Source organism: Meleagris gallopavo, chromosome 5, assembly GCF_905368555.1.
Source record: "Meleagris gallopavo chromosome 5, MGAL_WU_HG_1.1, whole genome shotgun sequence".
NCBI lineage: Eukaryota > Metazoa > Chordata > Aves > Galliformes > Phasianidae > Meleagris > Meleagris gallopavo.
The window spans coordinates 15,908,811-15,926,369 of record NC_139408.1 but is presented as its reverse complement, the minus strand read 5'-3'; the positions used below and the strand labels follow the sequence as shown (position 1 = coordinate 15,926,369).

The 17,559-nt window shown below is 40.4% G+C and overlaps 1 protein-coding gene across 1 annotated transcript in view; it reads right to left on the bottom strand.

Annotated features, from left to right (window-relative positions):
• LRP5 (LDL receptor related protein 5) overlaps positions 1-17,559 on the bottom strand; it is a 135,935-nt gene that overhangs the window by 42,082 nt on the left and 76,294 nt on the right. The gene's annotated exons all lie outside the window — the stretch shown is intronic.

Here is a 17,559-nt window from a genome sequence, read left to right as displayed (position 1 = left end):
AGTATAATCTCCACCAAGTTTGCAAGCCCGCAAGAAAACCTGGTTTCAGTTTTCATGGACACAAATATTCAACTTCTTTTCTATAGTTAGATTTAAACTTTGGCTCAATGTTCAGGGCCCCAACACTTGTGAGGCATTCTATCCCTGTTCCAAAAAGGGCTCAGCATTCTTGCATTAGATCCAGCTATACTTTTGAGCTAATATCTCACATAGCACTTCCAGCTTTAAGCTTGCTGTACCATTCAGTAGAAAGCACAGAAAGAAAAAATACCGGATTTTCAGGGATACAACTGGCCTCCTTCTGGCCTTTAAAACACTAGGTCCTCAGGTATGTGTCTTTTTCATTTATAATTATCTGAAGGGGTTTCATTTCAATATACCATTTCACCAGTAATAGTGAACTGGTAAAATTCTTTGTAAAATACTCTAGAGAAGGTTAAAATACAATTGTTAAGGCACTCATTGTCTCTTGCAATAAAAAGCCTGAGGCTAGCTGCATCTTAATATAGCTCTACTTAGCACTGTTTATAGAAAGAACACAAGTATCAGTAATTAACCTGTGATGCGTGCTCCAAGTGATACACATCTACATCAGATTTCCTTCTTACAAAAGCACAAAGTCATCATACCTTATAGCCTTCCAGCAAGTACATTTAAATTGAGAACTGCAGGCCAAAGACCACCTAACAGACTTGTACTCTCACACAGACTGATACAATACCATAAGAAACTTACCACTGTCATATTCAACTCATACAAGTTTTGGAATGAGGAAGCTGACTTGTGTGTTCAGAAACTAAGAATAATTAATCACACGTGTGTGAGCCATACTTGGATCATTTCTGCAGTGTGTGTATTTGAAACAAACTTGCTCCACGTCACACGAAAACAATCTATAGACAGGCACAAATATAAGGAAGAGCTCAAGATGGGACCTAGCTAGCTTCACCTTTGAGGGGAGCTAGCAGGTATGCACTTCTTGTGGCTCTGGTTGGTTGTTAGATTTTTTGCCAGTTTAGCAAGCAGTCCCCAGTCAGAACTATAGGATCTGACTTGCTCACCTTGACTTCTCAGAGCCATGATATCTTTTTTTTTTTTATCATCACCAAGTCACTTCCAATATGAGCAGGATCCACATCACCACCTCGACCAGAGTAAAAGGAGGAGCTGAATGGAGAGAGAACATGTTGTGTTGCAACAGATTTCAGAGGAGAGAAGCAAAGTAGAATTAGCGCGTCAGATTCAAAGATGTCTAACAACAATAAACTTACCAGTCTGTCTGTGGCAGAGAAGGGGAAGATGCAGAGACAGGCTGCCATATGCTAAGCAGCTGCCGTTCTGCCTAGTTCAGAGAGCAGCAGACCTAGTGGACCTGCGTTTCAGAAGATGCCATCTCTGACTCATAAGGATGAACATCAGTATAAAACAGAGTGTACTCATTCTGTAATACTGAAAGGCTCTTATTCCCTCAAGACAGAGAATTGAGCATTCAGTAGGCAAGGATGTAGGTTTAACGTAGCTGGGACAAGGGATAACAATTCTACAAGAGTTCTTCCATAAATTGGTAGGAATTTTTTTAAACACTTAACTCCCTCCTGTGCTTCATGGGATGTCTGATACATGGCTGTAGATTATTAATATTCCCTCAGATCTTTTTAGCAGGTTACAGAAACGATCGTCACTGTAGCTGCCTGCTAAGTGGTGACTGGGGACAGCTTCAGGCCTTGGTCTTCACTCATCAAACAGCTCCTGATTTCCTAGCATGCAAATGCCAGAATAATGTTTGTTGAGGTGGAGTAGGTAGAAATAGAGGCCAGGTGGGGAAGCATGTAAGATAAATCCAAATTCTCAATACTTAAGAGATGCACTGGAAAGCTGAGTGAGTAAGCAAGGAACAAGACTGACTCTCATTTTGTTTTGAGAAAGTAGAACACATCTAGATCAAATCAGATTTTAACATCCAGTTTAAAGAATAGGACCAACTTCTTCAAGAAAAGAATTAAACAAATGATCTTGTCAGTGCAGAAAACGAAAGGGGAAAGAGCAAAACAGACTGGTTGGAACATAGCCAATATTAAATATTTACTAAAGTACCCTGTAAACAAGAACTAAATCATTAATTGCACCTGTACTTTCTCCACATCCCATCCCTTCTTCGAATGCTTGGCTGGGACGAGTTGCTCCTTTTCTTTCTTTATTTTTAACCTGGCTTCCTGCAAGACTGAGCGAGTCTCTTCATTTCAGTGCCTCTCTCTCCCTCCCTCTCCCATTTTGTTTTGTCTGTTTAGCTTTAGGACTTGGTGGGTGGCTGCTTGTTGGTTTGGTTTTTTATTGTTGTTTTTGTTTTGTTTTTTTGGGGGGGAGTAGGGGATTGTAACTTCTATTTGGCATTGTACTCAAGTCTTCGGCTCTCGAGACAAACTGATTGGGTGGGAATCTTGGCTTAAATTCTAATATAAATGTTTCAAGTATTCTTGGTTTCAGAGAAATTTTAAAAATGTAACATGAATCTCTGAAAGGCTTAAAAGAAAAGGGCAAAAGGCAAGTTATAAAAAGTCAATTTAAGTCCCCATTTTTTAGGTAAATCTTCTTTAGGCAGAAGAGCTGTTTCATGCATGAGCTGTACTGCCTGGGGCAATGGGACAAACCCATCGTCTGGGTTTAGTAATGCTGGAACAGCCACACACTGTGTTTTCAGGCTGTGACTGGCATTAGCAAGATCCAGACTTCATCTAGAAGTTAAAAAAATAATCTTAACTTTGTACCTGCCAGGAGCTTTCTCATGAAGGCCTGCCTTGAGTAAAGGCTGAGTAAGAGTTTCAGGACCTGGAGACACATGTGTGCTTGTGTGCTTACACACTGATAGATACGTACATGTGTGTATGTCTGTGTGTTTTTAATATGTCTTCAGAAATCCTGTTTCCTGTTGGAAAATTCAAAGACATGAAAAACCCACCCAAAGACAAATCAGTTACATATTCTTTACTTCTCAAGCCAAATTTTCCCAGAGATATATAATGAGATTTTACATACTTTGTGCCTCGCTGACTAATTAGATCAATGCAGGCTACTCCCCCCGTCCCTCCCTTTTCGTTGTAGGGACTTTCATTGCCTGTAGCTACACAAGCGTGGCTGCTTTTGCCAAATATTTGGAGATACTGCTAATGGCTTCATTTGAACTTCACATTGCTGCATTTAAGAACGGAGGATAGAGGCTGTATGTATTTTAATCCATATTGTGATTGCTTTGAAGTTGTTTGTAATGAGGAGTATGTTTGTATTTATATATCAGAGCTGTTATAGAACTCGTGATTCCCAAAGGATTAGATTTCCACTATCAAACAAACACAGTGTATACTTAGGAGGGGGAATACATCTAGAGGTCAATTTTCCACTCCAGCTACAGTGCTCAGCCTCTTTCACAGTTCTTTCCAGCCACAGATTCAAGCACTCTGTACAAAAAATTATCACTTATCTCTGTCTTGCAAGCAGGGAAACTGAGTCAGGAATCTACCACAGACTGCAGCAGGTCAGACAAAGGGCTGATGCAGCCAGCAATGCTGCAGGATGCCCTGTTGTCTCCACACTGACACTGCCAACACACATTCTGAAACAAACAAACAAAAAAACCAAAAGCACAGGAAGCACCAGAAATAAGAATCCATAGTTTTCGTATTCCTAGCAGGTACATGAGGACACAAAGAACAAAGCTGAGGGGAAGATTTGGCTGAAGATGTTTCCAAAAGGAACCATAGAATCACCAAGGTTGGAAAAAAACTCTAAGACCATCCAGTCCAATCACCCACCTATAACCAATATTTCCCACCACCTCCTTGGAGGCAAATACAAGTAACATTTAGCTCTCTGTCACTCCTCCAACTTCCAAGTGCTGCAAAGCTTTGTGCACAGCTGCCAAGTAGAGACAAACTCTAAGTCCACAAGCTACACTGCCTTTTTTTCCCTTTAGAAGCTGAAAGTCCTCTTAGAGATTATTACAGGCTCTTGAAAGCAGGCATTTATGTCAGAATCAAGAACCCAACTCATTCATATGAATCATTGCTAATCTCTCCAAGGTCTTAGTACCCAAGATGGAGATGGCAGTTTAAAAAATAAAATGAAATTGAATGAAATTTCGGGAGCAGCTCACTTCCATGTAAATTAAAGCCCAAATACCAGATTCTTAAATGTAGGAAAACCCACAAAGTAAATGTGCCTAGCCAAACTGAGTTTCATCTCCCAGTTGTCCTTTTGAGAGCGCTGCAGCAGCTTTTATCATTTTAATTTCATGAATTCCTGTTGGCCTCATTTAAACACTGACTTTAAACATAAGGATCCTTAAAAATTACAGTATCTGACCACTTGCAATATGAGAACAACTTTTTAGAGCACTTCAAGGGCTTTTCAGGGCAGTGAAAAGGAAGCTCTGGAGAACTTCCACGAAGAACAAAAATTCTGCTTAGCCTACATCCCTGTCTCCCTTCTTATTTATTCAGTTCTGTGTTGACCAATTTGGTTATTTACTACAATTACAGTATTCTGGTGGGAAGAAATTAGCTGGGTGAAAGTGGAGGGAAAGGGAACAAGAGCAACCATGTTACAACACTCCTGATCTGGTAGGAAAGGACCTTCCACTGTACAGCATCTTTCAGCACCTTCTGATGAGTATCAGCAAAACCACAGAGGGCTTGTAGTTAATACCTGGAGAACATGGATGTTCCTGTCTGCCACAACTGCACTGTTCATGTGTGAGCGTATGAGAAAACGGGAATTTTTCTCTGACCCAGCAAGGGGCAGATATTATAAGCACTCTTCAACCACCATAAAGCTGTTGCAATTGCTCCGTTATTCAGGGAATACACATGCCATCTCATTAAATCCTGCTGCTGGAATACACAACATCATCCTCATTGCCTTCTGAGAAGCAGTCTTACTCTGGCACTGTCTGATGTTGGATACTTCAAGGATTGGTCTGTGAGGCACAGTAAGCTCCAGATGCTCAAACTCAGGATAGAAGTTCCTAAACCTCTCCCCTGTTTTTGTTAAACAAGGCTGAAAAAGTAGAGAGTGTACTCTAAACAGAGAAATAGACCAAAGTAATTGATTTTCTTCTCTTAGTTACTGAGTTGACATAAAAGAATAGCATTTCTAACAATGGTTCCCTGTGTGTACTGGAAACATACACATTTTCTGAGCCCGAGGACATGGAAGGAGGCAGCCACTGCGACTACAAAAATATTAGTTTCCTGTTTAAATTTGGGAGCGTAGCTGGACTTGATGGTTTATCATCTGACGGATTTCTCTGGGTAGAGGGAAGGTTTGTTTGTGTTAGAGATAAGGCTGTTTTCTGATTTGGGTCACGCTGTTTACATTTGTCAGTTTTATGCTGATTGTGAGTGGGGAAGAAAAAAAGAAAAAAAATCAAATAATTTACTCAAACACTGCCTGCGGTGAATTTGTTCTCTACACCCAAGGCCAATTACTGTTAAAAAAAAAAAAAGAAGAAAAAGAAAAAGAAAAAGAAATGGTTGCTTCCACATGAAAGATATTTCAAAAATTTTGGAAACGCCTGGATCGTGCAGCTGTTAACCAACTACTACTCTCAAACCACTGTCAGATACTGAAAGGGAGTTACTCTCAAAAAGTAAGTTGAAGCCGATTTGATCAGAAATAGGAGACTTCCCTGGACATTCTGCTGCCTGTGTCTTAATGCCACCATGAGTTCCAACCCTTATATCCATGAAAGAGACTCGTATCCACCCCTTGGCTGTGAACAGCTGGCACTGCCCACTCCCTTAGTTATCTAAGGAACTATTGAAAGCAACTGCTACATGGAGAAAAAATACCTGCAGAAACCTGGGGTGACAACCTTCACCCCTTTATCAGGAAAGACAAGGGGGAGAAGTTGAGAAGCAGCACGTCTTTAGCTTGTCTAACATCCACATCTCCTAAGCAGCAGAAATCTGAGAATTTATTTCTAATCTGAGAAATCAGTTTCACTTCTCTCTTTGCTGGGCTCTGTAATGGACAAGCTCAAGACCATTCACTTTCAGACACTGAGATTGAAGACTACAGTGGTTCTCAAGTGGATTCATCAATGGTGTAGTTGTCCTAAGTTCCAGACTCAAAGTTATCAGAATCAAAGTTATCAGTGTTACCAGAATCAACTGCTTGTGCCTAACCTGCTAACATAAACATGTCAGATGTTAATACTGTGCATACATTTACATATATGCGTATGCAAAAACCAGTTCATTCCAATTACACCTTTCCTACAAACTTTTGCTATAGTATGGCAAAAAATGAAAACCAGCACTTTCATACCAACATCCACTACTGCTTACTTTGGAGAAAAATCATCAGCCCATTCTACTTCAGAGCCTGGAAAGTTTTGACATATTTAAGAACTTAGTCTGTCACTCCAAAAACAAATGGTTTATGTCTTACTGTCAGTCTCTAGCAATAAATTACTTCTGATCTCAGCCCATCTTTTTCCCCTTTCCAATCCTCATTGGCAATATTTCCTCTTTTGAGAATCATTTGCTAAGTGTTTCTAATTTCTTCCAAAAGATCAAAGCAAGCTGGAGGAATCACAAACAAAGAAAACCTTAACTTTGAATGTAGAAAGCAATTCTGTGCTATCAGGAACCTTATTAAAACTGGAAGTTCAAATTTTCAAAACCTATAGGAAACAGATAATGACGACAAAGTAATACAAATTTTACTCGGTTCTTAAAGCTGGTAAGTAGCAGCTAGCACTGATTTAACAGAATTGTGGGGTAGGGTAATGATGTTCCCTACCTACAGAGCTCTCCACTTTTGCAGAGGCAGGGCAAGGAGGATTTGCCTTCCTCTAGAAGCAAAGTACTTGTGTATCACTGCCTCTGAGTATGCTCTTAACAAATCAATGCAAAATGCAGCACATTCCTAGGAAGTAATACTCAAACCTTAAGATGGGACTATTAAATGTCTTTTGGGCCAGAACACCACTAGACTTGAACAGAAAAGGTTATTAAGTTCCATAGTTACTACTCTGGGAAGAAGTTCAGATGATCCAGGCTCCTACTGTATTGGTTCCTTGTACTGGCTTAGCACTAGCAAGAATCTTGCTTAAGTTGGTATTTTTGTGCAGACAAAACCAAGATTTTCTCTTTTTAATGCTCATGACAAATATTTAATCCACACTTTAACAGAGACGTGCATTTCTGTGCTTTCAGCCCAGGTTCTGCTTCTCACTGCAACATACAGGCCGTAGCAGCTCCATATTCAAACAGGCTGTAGTTTCTCCTTCAAGGATTTTGAAATAATTTAAACATACACAATCTATCAAATAATCTGGAAGAGAACTTCTCTGACAATAGACTTGGATAGTTCTATTATTTCCACTGAGTACGAGTCCAAGTTAGCAAATTCAGTGTTGGGGGAGGCCCTCATAATACAATATGTAGAATATCCTGAGTTGCCATCAGGGAAAGCAGAGAACTCTTTGTGAAAAAGCAGCATAAATATTTTGCCTTTCAAGGCATGGAGAAGAAAAGAAAACAAAACACCCAAAGTCAACAACCATTAAACCACCACCTCATTAAACATTTCACAGCCTTCAATATCAAAACCAGCAATGAAAACAAGGTTAAGTTCATACACATTCCTCCACGCTGCGCTCCTTTCTAGTTGCACTGAAGATGACTAATGAGCATGTGACGGGGCAAAGCGGATGACCCAAATACTGCCACAAAGACTGCTGGATCCCACTGCTATCCTAAGCAAGAGTATGAGATTCATACATGAGACTGGACAGCAAGCTGTCAACCACCTAGAGAATATTCCTTTCTAACCCCAGATCGAGTTGTCCTTATGACTCTGCACAGGCAAGTAAGGCACACCAAGTACAAATTAAAAAAGGATTTTCTGCACCAACTCAGACCACTGATCTTATTCAGTGCTGTGCCTCCAGATGCAGCCGAGTTGAACGCATCTTCTCAGTTATACGTTAGAGAGAAATCCTCTGACTCCTGCAGGCATGCAGCTCTGAGCCATGAGAGCTGATGATAACACTACCTTGTGGGGTTTGAATAAAGAAAAGTAAAACAAAGAAAAAAGCAGCAGCAACAAATAGACAGAAGTACACGGTAAAAATATTATTCAAGCAAAAATAGCATTTTAATTTATCTCACATCACTGGAAAAGACAGTTCTATAGTTAGTACTGCTCTGAGCCCCTAACAGTTGAGACTCAAACTGCAAGTCCGTTGGTTGCATATGACAGCGAAGAATTCAGACAAGAATCAAACATCCGCTGCTTCTGGTTTAGGAAAGGCTCACATGGAAAGAGCAGAAGGGAACTTGAGGAGGTGAACTAGAAGACTATCTGCGTGCTATCTGTAAAACCTACAGCACAATTTGTAAAACCTTCACTGTTGCTATCTGAGTAAGGGCAGGGAAGCCTCAAACCAAAACAGATCTTTCATTGTAGACATTTATGATGCATTAAAACTGGAATGTAAGCTCTGCTACGCAGATTGAACCATACACATACATCTCAGTGAGAGGACCAGATGGTATAAGCCCACAGTGGTTAAATCACACAGTTTACTCCAGCAAAAGACATGCCTGAAAGGAGTAGTTATTCTAAACGATTGATACAAATTCAGTCATTCAGATTAATAGTAAAAAGCTAGGACTATAAACAACAATATGACTGTTTTCTAAAGCTGAGGGCTCTCCCACGCTTTGCCTTCTAGGTGAGAGCAATGGGGTTTTCAGACATCCTAAATAACTCTTAATAATACATATGACAGAAAGAAGATACATTATGTTACACAAAACTCCCTAGGATCTAATTATGCCCTTCTCACCAATTTTCACATCAGTTTGGAATATACACTTGATATTTTAACAGGGAATAAAATCAGACCCACAGCTAAAAGAAAGGGGCACTCTGTTCTTGCCAACCGTTTAACAAATCACAATGTTTTGCTTTTCAAGATAACATACATACGCAATTGCAAATATATTTTATACGTATGCTCAAAGTTTTTAAAAAAGCAAGCAATTCAGTATTTCAAATAATCAAACTAGTGGGCAACATAATTAAAAATTAGGCTATATTTATGTGTGTGTGTACATGTATTTTAACTGGAAGGCAATCACAGGTCAAACAAGGAAGGAACTCAAGGACAGCTCAAATGAATAAGTGGCAAAATATAACAAAGCAATTGCTTGTCTTTCCAAACCAGGATCTATGCTGAAGGATAGGATACTATAAAGGTAAAACACTCCATGAAGCAAAGTCACTTCAAAGAGGCAGATAAAATTGCAGTAAAAGTACATTGTATGAGGAGCTAAGATTGGAATCGTGGCAGGAAAATTTTACGAGAATGAAAGGACAGTAGGTGACATCTACATTGTGGCCTTAAACATTGGACAAAAGTCACCAGAGATGAGGCAAGATGGAATGTGACAGAAAGAACCCACCATGCTCACACAATGGCTCACAACAGCTTTGGAGAGGAAGGGAAGAGGCGAGAGAAATACCTATACCAGCTGCAAATGCAAGAGGATGGCTGGGACCCATCTTGGATGAAGGAAGTCACCACAATAAAAGGTGACAAGGAAAACAGATGGTACACAGAAGCAAGCCAGCACACAGACAAAATGTAAAATGACAAGGATAATCAAGATGTCCCAATAGTCAAGATTAAGAGAAGGAAATGTCTAACTTGAATACATATGTCCACAACATTTATTATTCATGTGTCCAGCTATGAAAAAATCCAATTATAGTGACACTGATTGTAGGTTTTAAGCTAAGGAAATTATAATTTAGTAAACTGTAAGAAAATAAATTATATATTACAGATTATTTGCTTTCTCTAGCCTGCTTGGAGACTTTCCTAGGCTTACTGAAGAGTACACTTCTTTTTCTGCTTGTTTTTCCTTTCTAGTAGAAATGGTTATACGAACAATCCTCTTCTTGTTTGTCCACTGTTGCTGTCAATTTTTATATTAACACTAATGAAAAAACACACACTACAAATCACAGAATCACAGAATTGCAGGGGTTGGAAGGGACCTCAAGAGATCTTCAAGTCCAACTCCCCTGCTAAAGCAGGGTCCCTACAGCAGGTCAGGTAGGTAGGCATCATGCACAGACCAAGCTTTAAGAATGGAAGGTGAGTATTCATCCATCTTTAAAGTCTTCTGTTAAACAAAAAATAAATTCAGCAGTCATGGGATATATATGAATGCCTTCATTAAGACTTTTAGAACTCTGAACCAGGAAAAAAAGATTCTGCAAAGAAGGCTACCCTTACTAGAGTTTAGAAGGCAGAAAAATATGTGAAACAAAAGGTCTGAGGAGAAAATTAGAAGCAGCTTTCAAAATAGCACTGCACAAAACACCAGTGTGTTAGGAGGGGAAAAGGGGGGGGCGGAAGGGAGGGGAAAAAAAGTGGGAAAAAAAAGAGAAAAAAAAAAGGAAGCCAAGCCAACAGCTTGAGTGCTAGGATATTTAACACTGCCAACTCAAACCCATCAAACATTTTCCTCCTGTCCACTCCGCTGCTCCCTTTAATACTACAGTACTTCTGAAGAGAGGAGCAAGAAGAAAAATGATTGCACTAAATTTGCATAAGTGCACAACACGGGAGATTTATGAGCATTTATAACAGCCAAATCTGCCAAACAAATTGTCTGAAGAAATGCAACAGTAAGCTATTGGGGTTCTTACGTCGGTAACATCAGAAGTCTGTGGGGAGAATCAAATCTTTTATTATAAAAATCAATCACAATTCCCATTCTGTTCCTCAAACTCCAAAAAAACCTGAGTGCCACTAATTTAGCCTTCTTCCCCAGGAATGAATCCCAGATAAAAAGGAGCCGACAGCTGGAGCGGAGCCAAAGGAAAGCTTTCAGGAGCAAAAACGCAGAGAACAATGTTAGTTCTGCATTTGGAATTTTACATGAAACTCTGCACAGAGAAGACAGGCATATCTGGCTACACGACTCAGAATATACATTTATTATGGAGAACGCTGCCTTTAAAAGGAGAAATAAATTAGAGATTAACGCCTTTTATGCGAGCTGCGAGAAGAAGAATTCCTGGAGCAATTCAATTCAGCACAAGGAACAAGGTTTCTTTCAAAAGTCACCCTTTACTGGGAAGGGCGCTTCTTTGCAGGGAGCCTGAACTGAGAAATACACAGCTCCTAGCTTTCTATTTATAGTCATTCAGGCAGTGAATAGTCTCATTCCAAATGCCACAAGGCATACTCACAACCTTTTATTCCAGAGACCTGATTTGTGTTTCATTTCAAAAGTCCAGCGCTATGAAAAAAGAGGGGGAGGGAGGAGAGCAACAGCAACGCAACAGGCAACAGAAACACTTTCTCAACTTTTCCTTTATGAAGCTGCTGCTAGAGAGTGTGGAAAAGAGTTTTTCAGAAACTTCCCTACGGGAAGGAGAAATGTGCGAGCTTTGGAAACGCATGCTTTTTCTCTCATTAACACAGAATACCAACGCCCTGCAATTTAGGCGAGTCTGGGGGAAGGAGGAAAAGGAGTGAGGGGTGAGAGCATTTCAATTACTTGGCTTTGAAGGACCCTTCTGAATGAGAAAGAGACAGAAAACACTTGTCAAATGCAAGTTCAAGTGAAAGCCACTTCTGCCAATGAAGTGTGCAGATGGCCGTGGGGGTTCCACTGAACCCTAACTGGGCTTCTATTATGTCTTTATTGCTCACAAAAAGGCAAGGGTCACCTTCAGTTTAGAATAAGTTAGCTTCCTTTCCCACAGAATGACTCCGGTCAATCAAGCCAGCAAAGGAAGTCTTCCTTTGAGTGACTGCTATCCCATCAGTACACAGAAGAATTTTTAGAAAGGCTAAATAGACACAAAAACCTTTGGTTTCATCTACACTACAGACATTTATAGGAAAAATTTCCCACCGCTGCAGGCAACCTCGGCAGTCCTAGGGTAGGTTGGTGGTGGCCATCACGTACACACAGCAGATTTCTCTCTTGTTAGGGCCAGAAGAAACAAGTCAAAAAATCAATGCTCACAACTTGGTAAGACGTGGCACAAAAAGCAAGTTCTACGTTTCTGTTCTTAGTATGCATTCTTTAGAAACATGAAAATCCCTATTCTGCACAGCATTCTCTAACAGCAGCCAGGTTCACGCATTTCACAACCCAACGCTGCAGGAATTCTGAGGCAGGCATGTGGTGCCTTCTGCCATCCAGCAGCTGCACTGTGGGCTCTTTGGTGTAATGCAATGGAAGAAGAGCAGCTTTAGTGGCCAACTTCACTTACGGGAAAAAATCACATTGAATAGAAGAGTCTAACAGAGATGAAGGGAGGCATGAGGACAAGAGGCTGTGGAGAAATTTACCAGCAGAAGGAGCAGCCTTCTATCACTGAAATTAAGGTAAAGCAGAGCAATCCCTACTGCAAGGCAGTATCAGCAGAGCTTTTCAACATCATCTTCTACAGTGCTGAGAAATGCTACCATCAAAACTGAACCCTTATTAAAAATGAAACAAAAACAACCCAGAGCCAACAACCCAAACTGCCACACGCACACAAAACACCGAAGCTGAACTAGAATAATGTTAAAATTTGTGTTCGTGGCACTAAACTGCATTCTTCATTTGAAAAGCTCGCACCTAATGTCAATAAACAGCAGAAAGGGTGCGGTGTCCTCCCAGCCATTTCAAAGGATTAAATCTGGAAAAGAGAGTTCCAGACACTGAAAGGTCAAGCATCTTCGGTACTTTCCTTCCATAATAGCAGCAGAAAAATAATAGCTGGGGAAAGACTTCACACTAGTGAAAAGTCAGTTCCCAAGCCACGGTGACAAATAAACCTGATCATCTGGTGGGGTGCACTGTGCATACTGACACAATTATCCCTAAGACAGAAGCAAATGGCTCCTGACCCTGGGATAAAGCACTGTTTGTGGGGGTCACAACTCCTGGGCAGCAGCTCCTTATCTTCCTCCCAGGTCAGAGGTGAGCTGTGTGGCAATGCTCTGTATTATTCTTGGAAAAGAGAGAGAGGAGACACTACTTATTCTGAGCCAGAAAATGCACTGGGTTCTCATAAAGGGGGACCCACTTCTGTGCTTCATAGGTAGAGAAGCTTCCCTACAGCTAAATACAAAATCTGTCTTTTATATACAGAAAGCAATCCCAGCAAGGGAAGCAAAGCAGAATTCTCTCCCTAGTAAAGCGTGATTTGACAGCAGATAGCCCAAAATAATTCTTCAATGAGAAAGGAGAGCCTGAAGTATGGAAAACTCAAATAATTCTTCAACATCATAGTTAAATACATCCTCAGGATTTCCTCTTGATAAATATAGCAAAAGCTGCACATACAGAAGTAATTCCTAAGTACTCTGCAAAGACCAAATTTAGACGCTGTCTGTCTCTTTACAAAAGTAGTACAAAGCAATACAACTCCTGGAAAATGGACAAGATTTAGAGATTTTTATGATTGTTCAGCAATCCTAATAGATCAAACGGTTGTAGAAGGAAATAATACTAGTACAGATCCCATTGTAGAAAGTCTGGGAGAATCCCTGAACATTCAACGGGGGGTCCTCTTTCAATCAAATAATTATTTGAGAATCCTCTCCTAGTGCATTGGGGGGTATGACTAACACAGCCCATATCTTCCTATGTACTCTCTACTTGGGAAATGAAGCCCATGCTTCTTTAGAACAGAGTTTCACTACAAGGCTGGTTTTGCTTCACTTCTTTACAGATAAACATTTCTGGTTATTTACAAAGGTGAAAGCGAGGTCAACTAGTATGAACTTTGCACTTGGAGCAGACAGTACTGAACTCTTTGGTGGTTTTTCTTTTGTTCCTGGAAATTGGGAAAAGGAGGGAAGAGGGAAGGTTAACCCAGTAGCTCAGCACAACACTTAAGAATAAAATTTTCTTGACTACAAAACAGATTTGCCTTTACTATGGAAAAATCCATTTACGTTGTAAGGGACACCAGATAGCAGTCTTCACTCCAGATGTATAAGCTGGCTTTCCATTATGCTGGGTCTAGAACATGAAGAAAAGAACTAGGGTCTTGAATTTGATTTTAAGTTTAATGAGAAATTTAGCTTAAAGAACTAAGAACACACTCATGGCACCACAGGCTGCTGAGAAAACATCTGTCCAGGGCACTTTCTTTATGAATACTGGGCTGCTGTGTTGCAGCCAGAAGGTGATGCACATGAGAATAACTGAGGCTGTCATCATTCACCTGCAGAGGAACCCCCTCCATCCCATCCCAACCCATATAGAAAAGGTTTTATTCAAGACTGCTGTAGAATGTCCAAGAGTACCTGAACACAGGTGAAATTGGCCAAACTTTGGATGCACATCTTTTATACCAAACTCTGGCTGCAAATTCTTGAAATATTCTCCCCCTCAATAATGTCACATCTTTCTTATGCTCAGGACTTAAATACAAGGCCACCTGACAGATAACTCACTGAAAGGAGAACAGGAGTAAATTCATGGTGATGAGTGTGCCCTCCTTCACACGGATATCTCTGCTCTGTGAGCAGTTCCTCATTACAAAGTTTAGAGCAGAAAGGTGCAGTACTTGCATTCCAGTAGCTAAAGCCTCTCACTTTATGGGCAAGGATCTCACTTTCTTCAGCAGCTACCACTCTTGGTAATAGTCCTCTTGAAAGCAAACACATTCCACGTGGTGCATAATATATAATAATACATGGAAATTCCTAATTAAGCAGCAATTTGTAGACAACTTAGCCTTGCATTTTGAAGAATGGAGCTAGAAGGCTCTATGCTCTTTTAGTAGGATGTGTCTGTCAGCAGGTGGAGGCTGACTATATTTCTGCATACCAGAAAGAGGCAGTCTCACACCAGGAAATCCTAGACCAGAGTCTGTCTCATAAATATCTAACACAGACAGAGACTTTAAATTCGTAAGAAAGTTTTAGGATCTGAAACTGTTTAGGGGTCTGACCTGCTGAAGATTACAGTGCACTTATCTCAGCAGTCTCTGCTCCAAACTACAGACTGGTGTGCACAAGGTTCAATCAACTATAACATCACTTCTTGGGTAGAAAGCTAGTTAAGACAGATAATTCCTAAAATATTTAAGCAGAAATTTGAAAATTCGTTAGCAGACAAAGCTGAGACTCCAACAACATCCTGGCCAGTCTCAACTGAGGTGGAGGAAGTTTATCTTGACTGCTAACCTGGTGATGAGGCTGGTGGTGCAAACAGTACCACAAACAGGAAGAAGACAGACTGAGGAATCCTGAAGATGAAAGAATAGAAGACACTCTTCCTCTTGCTGCTAGCCTTCTGTCTTCTTCCTAAAGATGCAGACCCTCTTTTCACTGATGTTCTGCTAGGCTGGATATCATTTTGTAAAATTATATATTGTTACAGCGCTGAAGTCAAAGATGCAGCTTTCTTCCCTTCCAGAAATCTTGTTTCATTCCAGCAACGTCCCACTGGGAAGAGCAGTCAAAACCAGTTTGTCATCAGTCCTGAAGTCCAGTAATTGCCATAAACTTGTGACAATATTTCAAGATAGCTCTTTTCTCAAATGACTCCTCCTTCCATTCCAGAGTGACTATCTGGCTGCTGGTAACAATTTGTCCCATGCTCAATAGTATAGATTATTCCCCTTTGGAGCCCTGGAAGATAGTTATACACCTGTTCTTTGGACACTGCTGCATACTTGGTGCCCATGCAAAAATGTAATACAGAATATTTCCCATAGGGTTAATTACACTGCACAATCTTTTCAATCCCTTCACGGAAATGCCAAAGCAAAGATTTACACTCTAATGTATCAGTTAAAACTTCTAATCTATAATATTGTTTTTTTTTTGCCAACAGCCTCAAAAACAAAGTGTGATGTATGAAGTATACTCAAACTTGTATAGGAAGCACAGCTTTAAACTAGATTGCTAACTTTTCCGCAGAAAAAATTCTGCAGAGACTGCTCCAGTTTAAACAGCAGCTTGTTCCAAATGACATCTTATGGTGTTTAAGCAGCATACTATTAACAACAAACTAATTATAAAGAGGTTTCTTTAAATTTCAAGGACAGCTCATGAAACTGCATCTCGGAAAATGTTTCAGTGAGTTCCAGGATTGACAGCTGGTGCCGACTTGCACTTCAGACGTGAACATCCTATAAAACTGTAAAGAACTACTGCACTTAATTATAAGTCTTCTGCAAAGATAAATGAAGGACAGTAGCTGGGGGGTGGGGAGGCGAGTAGGACGAAGGGAAGTTGCCAGAAGTCTGCACAACGTTTATTCCAGGAATATTGCACAAACTGAAGTAAAACGCATACATAATAAGCGGCACCTGAGAATTCCGTAATTGCTCATTATGCAATTACACCTTAGGCACTGCAAGCAAAAACTGAAGGAATAACACACGGGAAACATGGCTAACCACAAAATTGTTTTTTAAGGAGAATTAGGAAATTCTACACGTGGATGCCATTGGGCCTTTGCTTCTCTCTCTGCTGGAACCCTGTAATCCTTATTAATCTACTGTTCGTTCCTGGAAAGTACCTTTTCTCGGTCAGTAAAATCCAAATTTGTTGGATTACTTCGTGCCCCTTACTCACAGTCGAAGCTGTGTGGACAAACACATGATTTCAACAGACATGACTCAAAACTTAGTATATATTTTTCCTTGCCTTGGACTCTGCCAAACCAAGCACAAATTTAAAAAGCTGGGAACAATGTTACCACAGGGTGCCAAATTTGCAGTGAAAGCCCCATAGGCTGCTGTCACGCAAAGTCTGACAAGCCTTGCCAAATGGTTTCTTCAGGATACAAACTGCTTGTGGAGTGACTGGGCCCTTTGTATTCCAGCTGAATGCTGCAGATGGGAAGGTCTCTGTCAGGAAAGAGTAACCGCTGTTTTCACGGCATGAAGTTTTAGACACACAAATAAGAACATACTCTCCTGGTACAGAACACGGCTCGGCACCCTGAACAGCTCTGCAGCATTTCTTTTCTATTTGCTGAAGAGTGCATGCAGAAGTAATGTCACAACTTGTTAAAAAAGTGTCAAAAAAACCACAAAAAATCAAACCAACAAAATAACCAGACATTCAGTACATTTCAAACCCAAGGTCTAGCAAAAACAGGACAGATGCCCCAGGCTTATCAATTTCCCAAGCTGTATGAAGTTGGGTCACTTCTTTAAGAACTTGGGACACAAAGAGGCCTTCCTGCAGATCTAAAATACCAGAGAAAGCAGAATACTGAGCAGAGAAATGAACAAACACACAAGCTGAATTCATGCATTTTTCCTAAATGGAAGGCAGTTGAATACATAGCACACAATGAAAGCAATTCTGATCTACAAGTAGTTCTTCTAACTAGAGGAAACTGTACAGGCTTATACAGAGCACTTTTCACATTAACAGGCATCAGGCTTAACTATTTTTCCCATGGACAGACTAAGTGCAACTACATTCTGCAAAGCAGCAGAGATAATGCCTTCAGATGGTTCAACTTTGCAAGTTCTACACAGTAAGCTGGGACATTTAGAGAC